This window comes from Medicago truncatula, chromosome 2, assembly GCF_003473485.1.
Source record: "Medicago truncatula cultivar Jemalong A17 chromosome 2, MtrunA17r5.0-ANR, whole genome shotgun sequence".
NCBI classification, from domain to species: Eukaryota; Viridiplantae; Streptophyta; class Magnoliopsida; order Fabales; family Fabaceae; genus Medicago; species Medicago truncatula.
This window is the reverse complement of record NC_053043.1, coordinates 35,821,180-35,833,659: the sequence shown is the minus strand read 5'-3', so window position 1 is coordinate 35,833,659 and position 12,480 is coordinate 35,821,180. Positions and strand designations below refer to the sequence as shown.

Here is a 12,480-nt window from a genome sequence, read left to right as displayed (position 1 = left end):
CTTCAACACATGTAATAAACATGTAATGAGAAAGAGGATCCCCTTGATGAAGCCCCATACATAGGAAAATAGGTCATGTGGAATTTCCATTGACAAGAACCAAGTAATCAACAATTTCAATACAAAGTATAATCAATGAGAAAAAACTATTTTTGTCACTACACCATGTAGATAGTTGCAATAAATTGTGCCATAAACGTTACTCATATCTAGCTTCAAAGCCACATTCCCTCCTTTTCCTTTCACCTTGAATTCATATGGTGCACTATTTCAATAGCCACCAATGAGGTATTAAACATAAATATACCAAGAACAAAATTAGACTAGTTTTCAGATATGAACTTATCTAAGACTGTTTTGAGGCGATTTGGAAGAACTTTCGCCACAAATTTGTTGACCATATTGCAAAGTGATGTAAGACGCCAATCCTTCATTGACACCTAGTTTTCCCCTTTTGGAATTACAACTGCATTAGTCATGTTAAAAGGTGTAGGAAAAGAACATGTAGGAAGCCACTCACAATATTGCTGAAAAATCTCATTACCATAAAGAGACCAAAAGTGTTGAAAAAAACTGGATTAAATAAGCTTATATAAACTCTTCAATTAATAGTAAAAGGAGCAATAAGCATGTTTGTATCATCCATTTAAATAGAAGGCTCAATAGTGTTAATAACAAGCTTAATAATGTTATTATGCACATGAAAAAGATGAACAAAATATTAACAAGCTACATTGCCTAAATTTTCATTGTTAGTTACAAGTATATATGAGGAGTCCACAAAGGAAGTGATCTTATGAGGAGGCAACAACATGAAAAAATTTAGTGTTAACATTGCCATCACGAAGCCAAATAGGTATTACAACACAACCCTAAAGGGAAAAAAAAAATGACAAATCCGTATAGGGAGCAGTCAAACACACATTACTATACAATCCAACAAACCCACATACAGACATGGAATCAAATTGAAGAAGAAGAAAAAAGATGTGTATGAGTTGATGAGCACTAGACCCCAATTTTGAAAAAGATGACTGGATCCCATCGTCAACACGGTAAAAAATCGAGACGCTAACAATTTATTATGAAAAACAACAATAAACTCAAGATCAATTCTCGCCAACTAGCCAGAATATAATCACGAAGTACTGAAGTGGATATTAATATGTAAAACATACAAATGAAAAAAATTCAAAATGTGTCCCTTTCTTTATTTTGATATACACCATCTCGTCACAATTATAACCAAAAATCAACTTTTTAGATTCATTGAATAAGTGATATATGCGGTCTATATTATAAACCATATATATCATTTATTCAAATAAATCTAAGAAATATATTTTTGCTTATAATAGTGATCGATTTGACCAAAAACTTTTTGTCCCTCCATATTTCACATTAAATATGTCGTTATCTCTAGCATCTTTCATAATTAAATATTGCCACTAAATCTTGTACTTTGATGTTTAATTATCTACCTGATTTTTTTAATTTTAGTAAGACGTTTCATTTTATTTATTTATTGAGATTAATTTTATATTTACACACACATTGGTGTAATTTTTTTTTTTACAGATCATCGAATCAAATCACACATATTAAATGATTTAGAGATATTTTAGTACCATACTCAAAAATAGTGATATCATGGTATGATTTGATTAACTAAACAAAATTGGTATGATTTGATTGAAAGCATATTATAAAAAACAATATGATGATAACTGTTCATTTTGTTTGTCATTTTCTGTTATAACACATGGTCGTCTTAAATAATTTAAAAATTATGTCCTAATCTTAAAAATAAAACCCCTAATAAAATATATACAAACTCAAAAAGAACCGTTATTTTGTTAAAGTGTATATGTTAAACCGGATGACTTGGTACATAAAGTTTTAAAAATAAAAACTTATAATAGATAATAAAATACTTTTATTGAATATTGTTACGTACTTTAAAAAAAACAATAGAAAAAAATCAAAACGAACCGTCATTTATTTAAATTTTAAATATTAAACCGGATGATTTAAAATAAAAATTTATATAAAAGTTAAAAAATACTTTTATAAAATATTGTTGATAAGGTACTTTTCCTATTTTTAGCTAAAGATAAATATTATTTTCTTATAAAACGAAAATAATATTGAAAAAATTTATGTTATACAGTCAAAGATTTTTATATAACCTTTTACAACATCATATGGAAATTTGTTTTTCTGACTAGGTATATAAATTTTTAAAATAAAAACTTAGATAAAAGTTAAAAAATACTTTTATAAAATATTGTTGATAAGGTACTTTTCCTATTTTTAGCTAAAGATAAATATTATTTTCTTATAAAAAGAAAATAATATTGAAAATTTTTATGTTATACGGTCAAAGATTTTTATATAACCTTTTATAACATCATATGGAAATTTGTTTTTCATTCGATTAGACTTGCACAAAATGTGTGGATTTAGATGTTTAATTTCGGGAAGTTATAAACTAGATTTTTTTTTTGGTCAAAAGTTATAAACTTGAATTTGGCAGTGGAATTACTGATTTATTTCTTTACACATATGTATATTAACATTTATTATGCTAATGGTTAATTAAAATTAATTATTTTTTGACTCCATCATAGTTTGTCGTACCGCAGAATACCAAAAATATTCTCCCAGTCGTATCTATATATAGACACACACACACACACACTTGTTTATACCATACAACGTTGTGCAGTCTATTTCAATTTAAACAAAATGAGTAATCAAAAGATCATTTTTCTCGCTCTTCTTTCACTCTTCTTAATGTTTCTAGGGTACATCAACTATTTTCTCTCTATCTATTTACTACATTATGCTACCTTTAATCTTATTCTTAATGTTTTTATCTTTCATTTATCTATGGATTTACTTTGGTGCAGTGCAAATGGTAAGACAACGGGTGAAAAATGCAAAATTCAACAACCATGCGGCATGAAAAATTGCTTGACACAATGTCAGGGATTATGTGATGCAAGTGTAGCGTATTCATTTTATTGTGTTTATCCTAATGGAGTTTGCAAATGCCGTTACTGGAAGACTGGTGCATCCAATTTCCTGTGAGGATATTGTCCAAATATATACACACACTATCAATTTTAATGGAGTTTGATTTTAATATAAAATCCACGTTGAGAAACAAATTACAAAGACGATCATGTACTCACTATCAATCTTGAGAATAATAAATATTTTATTATGATAATATGCGGACTGCTTGTTTGATGATTCTTTTTTACTTAATTTACTTTTGTTTTTCTAAAAATAAATATATTACTTCTTTTTGTTTTATTTTTTGTAAACAAATGAGACGCATGTAGATATGCAACACAAATTAAAATAAAAGAAAAAGTATAGAAAACATAGGGATATAAAATCTGATACAAAAAACAAACAACCCAAACAGGTATTACAAACAATCCTAAAGGGTAAAAAATGACAAATCCGAGCAGTCATACACACCTTACTATACAATCCAACAAACCCTTTCTTTATTTATCAAGAAAAAAAAGGACAAAACAAAGCAAAAACTAAAATCTTAAGAGAGCAACTTCAAAGGCATCAACAAGAAGGGAGTGATGTAGTTGAGAATGGAAAAAATTCTCCAGAGTTTATAGCATATGAAGAAGAAGAACTCATTGCCTTGACGGAGGGTTTGATGAAAATTAACAATTTAATCTCTACGATGGAGCCCGACAATCTGACAGATTATAGGAGCATAAGGATGATAAAGTTGGACATCTGACGTGATTAAATCAAGAGCCACCCTAGTATCAAATTCAAGAATAATGTTCTTGTGCCCCACATCATACGTAATACGAAGGTCATGAAAAATGACATATAATTCTGTCGCTAAGCAAGAAGTAATAAAACCACAAAAATCCGGAAAACCCAACAATCAATCACCATTATTGTTTCTTATAAGACCTCAAATTCCCGATCTTTCAGGATTGGAAAGAGAACTATCGTCAACAATAACTTTGATGATATTAATCGAAGGCGGGATCCATTTAACCGGTCTATTTTACTTGTGAGTTCCATCCTTGAAAAGGTGATGATATTATCCGAAGGAGGAATCAATTTAACCTGTTTATTTTGCTTGTGAGTTGCATCCTTGGAAAAGTTCAACGTGACATATGAATGAAGAGAATAAATATGGTTAAGCCAAATTCAATTTACCCAATCGTTTTCATTGAAAATCTTATCATTTTGAGCCTTCCATAAGACCCACCACATTACAATGAAGATATAACCATTAGGAGCAAGGACATGATTTTTGTACCACTAATTTTAAAAATTTATATTACACACCAATTATAGGGACAAATTACAGTATAAACTGTGTACCAAATAAAAAACGACACAATAAAAAACTTATATATTTTCAAAGATTAAAAACCAACAAATATTTTATTGATACAAATAATAAATAATATATTTATTAGGACTAAAAATATATTTATATTTTTTAGTTTTATCCAAAATTTTTGGTTCATTTAGAAAATCAAGTTATAATTCAACAATCTTTTCATTTTATACCCTTGCAAAATCTGAAACATTGTACTTCCTCTATAACAAAATAGACATAAATAATGCAGTGTTGATCCCTATATATTCACCCACTCACGAATTTGTCTCTCTATTTTAAAATTCATCATTTTCAATCCCTATAACACCCCGGAATTCTGAGTGCATCTTTGCTCAATTTACCCCATCTCAAGACATGGATGTGTGACATGTGGATAAAATAAGATCAATGATTGTGATTAAATGGTTTGGAAAAAACAATTTTTTAATGAGAAAAAATCCTACGCGCTCTCTACTCGAAACAAATCCTATGCGCTTACAAACCCTCCTTCTTCCTTCTCAGATAGCACCTCTCTCCCTTACATCGCCACCGCACCTCTCCCTCCATCCACCAGCGCACTCTTCCCCCTTCTGATTAAGAAAGAATTCATTTCAAAAAAAAATTATTTAAGAAGAATTGAGTTGCTTCATTTCATTGATTGTGACTTTGTTCTCTGCAAAGTGTACCTTCATTGGATTAACGCTGGCTTGATCTAATAATGAATCTCAATTCCCAATTTTGGCAACTATGTAGTTTGTCCCTAATATGGAATACATATGAATTTCTGAACCCATACAAAAGAATTCATAATAAAATGAAAATGCTTGATTCAGTTAGCCCCTTCATGGTGTTTATGGTTGACGAGGCTTGTTCTAGATATTATTAAAATTTTATGTTGGCTTGGTTTGTAGCTGGAGCTAGAGTTAAAGATTGTTTCAATGTGCTCTAACCCTCTGTCTTGTCTTCAAAGTGGCTAACAATATTTTACAATGAGATTGAATACCCCTTATACTCCCATCAAGTCACCTGCTTACAAAAAAAAGATTAAAATTATATGACATTACATAAATAATCATAGGTGGTTCCCCTTCAGTACTCGAAATTTTCATTGATACGCATCACTACTCGAAACTGATATATTTCCCCTTATGAACATACATATTTCTTGGAGTACATCAGTACTCGATATATTTCCCCTTCCTTCCATTGATACGCATCACTATTACGGCTGGTTTGGTTGTGGGAATTACTGCCCTTACAACAATTATTGTCAGTTACAAATTTTCAGTCTTGCAATTATATTAAGCGGCGTTGGTTGATAGTCAATTAGGCAGAATGGAATGTGGCAGATCAATGCTCTATTCTTGCCATAGGAACTATACAGGTCCTCTTGTTAGTACAAATAGGAGAAAATGCCTAACAGAAAATATTCTTCTTAATTGTACAAATAGGAGAATGAAGGAATGAAGAGAACAATGTTAGAATGAAGGAATACTTCAATTTATGATAACGGTGTTAAAAAACAACATTCTGAAGTCGCGGCATTGGTTTTTTTTATTAGTAACGTCGTCGTAATTGGAATACTTCAATTTATGATAACACCGCAATTGAAAATACTAGCTAGCAGCACATAATATCATAAGTAATAAAAACACCGCAATTTGACAAAAGCATCTGAACAGAAATTGAAAATAGCAGCAGCACATAATATCATAGGTAATAAAAACACCGCAATTCTGATAACTGCTTAGGACTTGAGTTTATAATATCATACTAAACAACATCTCTTTGTCATATAATGATTCAGGTTTTGAATTAAGGTCTTGGCCGAAAACTGTAAAAGCTGTCAGCAACATGTTGCAAGGCCATGACTCTTAAAATCAACACCTAGAAACTTACAAAAACACCTATAAGTGTCGACAACTTTATATGAACATGGTGGTTATGTTCAGCTATAAAGTCAACAACTTTATATTTGAAGGTGGTGGTTATGTTCAGCTATAAAGTCAACAACTTTATATTTGAAGGTGGTGGTTATGTTCAGCTATAAAGTCAACAACTTTATATTTCTCTATCTTCTGATCAAGTGAAATAACCATACGCGCCAAACATCCTGTTCTAATTTCTGCTCTAGGCTCCCCTTTTGGTTGATGTCTTTTGCCAACACCTCGTACACCCTCTTTGAAGCATGTGAATCTTCTTGAAGTCAAAACTCCATCTACTATGCTTTTATTTCCATATTCTCGATGAATACCAAATCCAATTCTTTTACTGTACTCATTATAAAATTCATAAGCCGCCGCCTCAGAATCAAACTTCATTTCCAAGTGAGGTACATTGTTGGCAATACTTCCTTGTCCGCGTTGCACATTTTTGTTCATGAATGTTGTTCACCAATTTATCAACACAATCTGAAAAAACCAAAATTTACAATTAAGGCTACCATAACCGATAATTGCAGGCATGCATAAACTTACATGAAAGGAAGTTTGATGCTGGTTATGATTGGCATGAAAGGAGAGGATGTTGACAACGGTGATCCAACACATGAGCCAAACTTAATTCCAACTAATAACAGATATCGAAAAAGTTATATATAAGCTTCTCCTAAGCCTCAGGAGGTTGTCCTTGATTTTACAATATCAACTAGTCCTAAAGTTGCTGACATAAGTGATTCTTTATATTAACCTCTTTCACATAAAGGCACAAGTTACACTACTAGTAACTCTCGATTTTCCTGCGGAATCAAGTGAAAAATCCGCAGGAAACAGGTTTCCTGCCGATTTTGCCAAGGATTTGCACTCCCAGGTAATATACCTTGGTGGGTAATTGTTTCCTGAGGATTTTTGAAACCGCAGGAAATTTTTTCCTCAGGAAAAGCCAATAATATCCGCAGGAAATGTTTGGTCAGAGTGGGAGAGATTCCCCTGCCTGTCAATGTTTCCTGCAAATGTTCCGCATGAAATTCCGCAGCAAATGTCTTAGGTAATGCCGCAGCAGAGCTATTTCCGCAGGTAATTCGTCAGGAAACTGAACCAATCCGCAGAAAAATCCCCAGGAAATTTATCTGTTCATAAGAACCATCTGTTTCATCGGTACAATTTTTTGATTATTTTCTATTAATGAATGCCAACAGCCATATTAAAAGTCATTTTTAATTATTTTTTGATAATAGAAGTTTATTTATTTTTTAAGATGATATAGAAGTTTATTAGAAACTATCTCGAGTCAAATTTGGCACATAGCATATGCGTTTTTTTAAAAACATGTAAAGAGGTAAAAAATCCAAAAATAGGATACACTAAAAAAAATGGCAATAAAAACTTGTTCTTTGTAACAAAAACACTAGTCATAAAATACATCAAGTCTCCATCATTATGAAGCTGCAAAATATGCATAATAAACATTTCAACAAACACTATAATATGACAAAATTGTCTTGCAAGACCTAAAAACATTTCACTTGTATTAAAACTGCCACAAAAGGGCATTGGAACTACTTGCAATCTTGAAACAGAATCAACACTCATACAATGACATTGGCAGCACTTGCAATCCTAGGCCAAAGATCAGCACACTCCTTTCCAATTGGTCCTGTGATAACGGAACCTACAATGGACAACATGACATATATATTAAAACCCAAATCAAATACCAGCAATGAATCAATTAGACAAAACAGTCAAAAGGTAAAATAATTTAGCAAACTAACAAAAAGACAGGTGGTATGTTTTTTTCTTGTGAAAAAATTAGCATAACCACATTATAACAATAGCCAAAAGGCAATGAAGAAAGTGTACTAATTTAATATGACACTTCAATTTCAATTACAAAAGATCTAAACATATTTGCATGAGCATTAGGTCCCAAGTATATAATCTGAGTTTACTACAGAAAAATGAACAAATGATACCTTTCATTTCTCCCTTAGGATTCACAATAACACCAGCATTATCTGCAAAAACCAACATCACATATTAACAAGAGTACAACAACAAAAGCATATAATTAGATTTGTGAGTACCACAGATTCACAATAATAAGTAATGTTGACAAAAATTGATATATTGAACGAATTAATTCTGTAAATCTAATCTGGCTAAAAGTATGTCATACTCTACCATGTGAATACTTTTAGAGAGGCTGAGATCTTCTAAAGTTCAAGCCTAGAACAAAAAAGTACAATTCATAACAATACTACTAATAATACACATATTTTCAACAATGGAGCAAATTACTTCATATGCTAATATATGTGAAAAAAGGCAACTGTACACAAAGAGTCCAATAAATGTTAAGAATCATGGAATCATAGGGAGAAAAGTCATAGATGTAAGCAAGATAGCAAGCATAAGAGTACTCATGAGGGAGATACTCAAAGTAACTCATTGTAGAAATGAATAGATTGATAAAAGATAATGAATGAGTACAATAGTGTTCCTATATATAGAGATTAGTTTGAGTAACTACCTCTAACTAACTTCTAACCAAGCTACTAACTCTAGTTTACTTATCAACTAACTATAGTTGATTACTAAGTCTAGTCTAACTACCTTAACTAACTCCACATAACTTCCAACTATCTTAACAATAAAGAAACATACCATAATTTGAGACTCCAAGTTACTAGTTATCAATATGATAACTATTGTTATCTTCATCAACATCTTCAGAAAAATCATGGTCATCTTCAAAAAAATCATTGTTGTCCTCTTCATCAATGTGCTCATTTGATTCACTGTTGGGATTTGAAACATGGGAAGAAGATCCAACAAATCCCAAATGTTTCATAATGACAGCAAGTTTTTTATTAGTTTTGCTCATCTCTTTTTCTTGCCGTTGCATTTGGTGCCTCATTTGCAACTCCAGAATATAAATGGGTAGATTCTGAGTAGATAAGTCCATCTTTTTTTGAATATAAATGTGGTTGACTTGACTGTTAACTCCATAATATAATGTACACGAAAAAAAATAATATGAATTTTTAGATTTGACCACTAAAATCATAATACCACAAGCACAACAGTCTTGCATTGTTACTTGATCCAAAAGGCAAGTTAACAGAATCATGTGTCAGCCATATTTATATTAGCCAAATAATCATTATTATATGGGAGCAACAAACTCACCCCTCACCATCTGGAATTATTGGTATTTTAGTACCAACGGTGTCTCCACTAACATGGCTAGCTGAAGATGGAGCTCTATTGACCATAACTTGGGTATGGATGGGTCGTTTTTTAGGTTGATTTTGTTGAGGTTGAGTGGGTTGAGGGTGAGATTGGGTGGATTGAGGCCGCGGTAGAGGTTGATTTTGTTGAGGTTGAGTGGATTGAGGGTGAGATTGGGTTGGATTGAGGCCGCGGTAGTGGTTGACTTCGTTGAGGTTGAGTGGATTGAGGGTGAGGTTGGGTGGATTGAGACCGTGATCGAGGTTGAGGTTGACTTGGTTCAAGTTGAGTTAATGGAGGGTGAGATTGTGTAGATTGTGGTCGAAGGTGTGATTGGGTAGATTGAAGTTGAGGTTGAGAATGTTGGAATTGAGATATAGATCTAAACATGGATTGAGCTTGACCGGGTTGAGATGGGATGGATTGAGGTTGAGATAGAAACAACGGTGGAATAGTCCGGGATTGAGGTTGTGGTCGGGATTGAGCTAGTTTAGAATGAATCAAATACGGAATAGGTTGAGGCTGAGGTTAGGGTTGAGTGAGTGAAGGTTGTGTTATATTTGGAATAGGTTGGGGGTGAGGTTGGGTTTGGAGCTGAGGTTGAAGTTGAGTGGGTACACAACCCTTGTTGTTCTTCTTGTTTGTCGTTTTGTGTGACAACACCTTGTTCTTTTGCTTGTTCTTGTTCTTGTTTATCTATTTGGGTGGCTCCATAGTTGGATGTTATCAAGTTTTCTGGAATCAGAAATGTAAATCATGAAAAGAATGCAAAACAGGAAAATAAGAACACATGCAAAAGTACTTTTTCAATTAGAAAATGAAGACTTAGACATTAGAATTTGAAGCATACAAGGCATATGAAAAGTAATCACAAAAAAGGAAGCACTGTAAACTGAAAAAACATAGTTGTTTATGTTTTTCATTGTGCATAGATTACTCAAGTCAGCAACTTGCAAACAAAATACAAGATAAGGGTAACATGTTATGCTCAATGAAGCACCACATTCACATACATCTACATTAATTCAATTGCCCTATGTCGCGTCATTTTTCGGAGATCAAGGCTATTTGATTAGCTTTTGACTCGCTAATTTATTTCACGACTGAACATTTAATTTTATTATGAAAAGGGAAAAAAAAGTTCAAACTACCCCTATTTGAAAAGATTTAGGGTTCGGGGTTTAGTTACATAAAGGGAAGGTATTAGCACCCTTTATGTCCGTAGTACTCTACGGGAACCTCTTGGTTTCATTTACTTTTTGTGCTATAAACTTGCTTGCTTTTAAAAAAGGAGTTAATATGATGATTAAAAGAAAAATAAAGTGAGACCTAATTTATCTACATTTTTTATTGTTTGGAAGGACGAGTGTCCTCTGCCTACGTACCCGTGAGGGATCAAAACCTCGTAGTTCGGGGTAGAAAACAACGTTTGATTGGTTTGGTGTTTTTTAATAGTTTTGAAAAAAAGATTTTAAAAGGAAAAGCCAAATGGCAAAATAAATTTGTTTGTGTTTTTTAATTTAAATGAAAATAAACTCGAAGTAGAATTAAATTGATTGATGTTTGATTAAGAAAATAAAATAAAAATGCGGTCACTTGATTTGGATCAAGGTTTATTATGAAAAATGTTTTTTATGATTTTTTTGTTATTTGCATGTTTTTGTTGTTTTTGAATAAATGAACTAGAATATAAACTAACGGAGTAGAAAAATAAAAACGTAGGTACCTTATGGTGGCGTTGGACCACCACGAGGACCTTTGACCTAAACTACTAAAGCATAAGAGGTAAACATACACGCACACATGCACCTAAAGCTATTACAAAAAGCCCTATTATACATGCTATGGTCTGCGGAAAATAAATGACAAGAAAATAAATAAATTATTTACATCAAAGCCTAAATTATTTATGTAAGACTTGAAAGAAATAAAAATGGGGTTCAATCACAAGGTGGGGGTGCAGCAGTATTCAGGGGGTATGAGAGCAAGCTGAAAAAGGAAACAGCTGGGTTTAAAACAAAAGATCCGAACCGGGTCGGTATACAGGCAACTGGAGCGGGTCATTAGGTTAAACATTAGCCGCATGATTAAAATCAGACAGATTAAGATCAGACAGCTTTGGTTCAATCATGCAGAGGAGCAACATTAGCTTTCCAATACAATTGAGAGATAGCTCATGCATCGAATTGAGAGATGAAAGTAAGGCAAGAGTTGCTCCAAAGTAAAAATAACAAACCAGGGAGAACCATTCTATTTTAGCCAAACCAAAGGCACCCCACTCATGTCTAATACATTTCTTGATACCTAGTTCATCGAAAGTTGCATTAGAGAGAATCGAACTCGAGACCATGAAAAGAGCACTCTCTATAGTTGCAAGCCAACACCATCAGCAATCTAGGTGGGTTAAGGTTTAATCCATTTGACATTAATCCATTTCTCTACTAGCTCGGTAAGAGCCAGCATGTCCACAGACTCTCCGAACAACCTTCCATTCTTAAAGCATCATCCATGCTTGCTCAACCACTAAACTTTGAGCATCTACCACATTATTTCAAATCTTGTTATTTCTTTTTTTCCGGATACCCCATGAAATACAAGCAAAATGTGCAGCCTCATCAATTGTTGGATTTTGAAGAATTTGAAAGATTTCACCTGGAGATTCTTGATATTGATTAACAGCAACATCAACAGTGTGGAGTAGCACACTAATTTGTTATAGATTTCGGCTGCTAGAACAATTAAAAAGCACATGTTAATAATGTTATATTTTTGATGTTATTCAATAAGGTAAGAATATATATTACATTTGTTATATGATTTTCATTTTAGAAAAAGATATTTGTTATATTGTTGGTATCATTGAAAAAGATAAGTATAATTTGTTACAATATGAAAAACTTAAAATATCCAATACATATACTTCTAATCAAA

The 12,480-nt window shown here is 32.4% G+C and overlaps 1 long non-coding RNA gene across 1 annotated transcript; it reads right to left on the bottom strand.

The window, feature by feature from the left end:
• Positions 1 to 7,888: 7,888 nt before the first annotated feature.
• On the bottom strand, positions 7,889 to 10,488 carry LOC25487070 (uncharacterized). Its single transcript, XR_003009127.2, has 3 exons — positions 8,983 to 10,488; positions 8,292 to 8,333; positions 7,889 to 7,987 (listed from the first exon to the last, which is right to left on the bottom strand). It is a non-coding gene; the product is annotated as an uncharacterized lncRNA (long non-coding RNA).
• Positions 10,489 to 12,480: the final 1,992 nt, after the last annotated feature.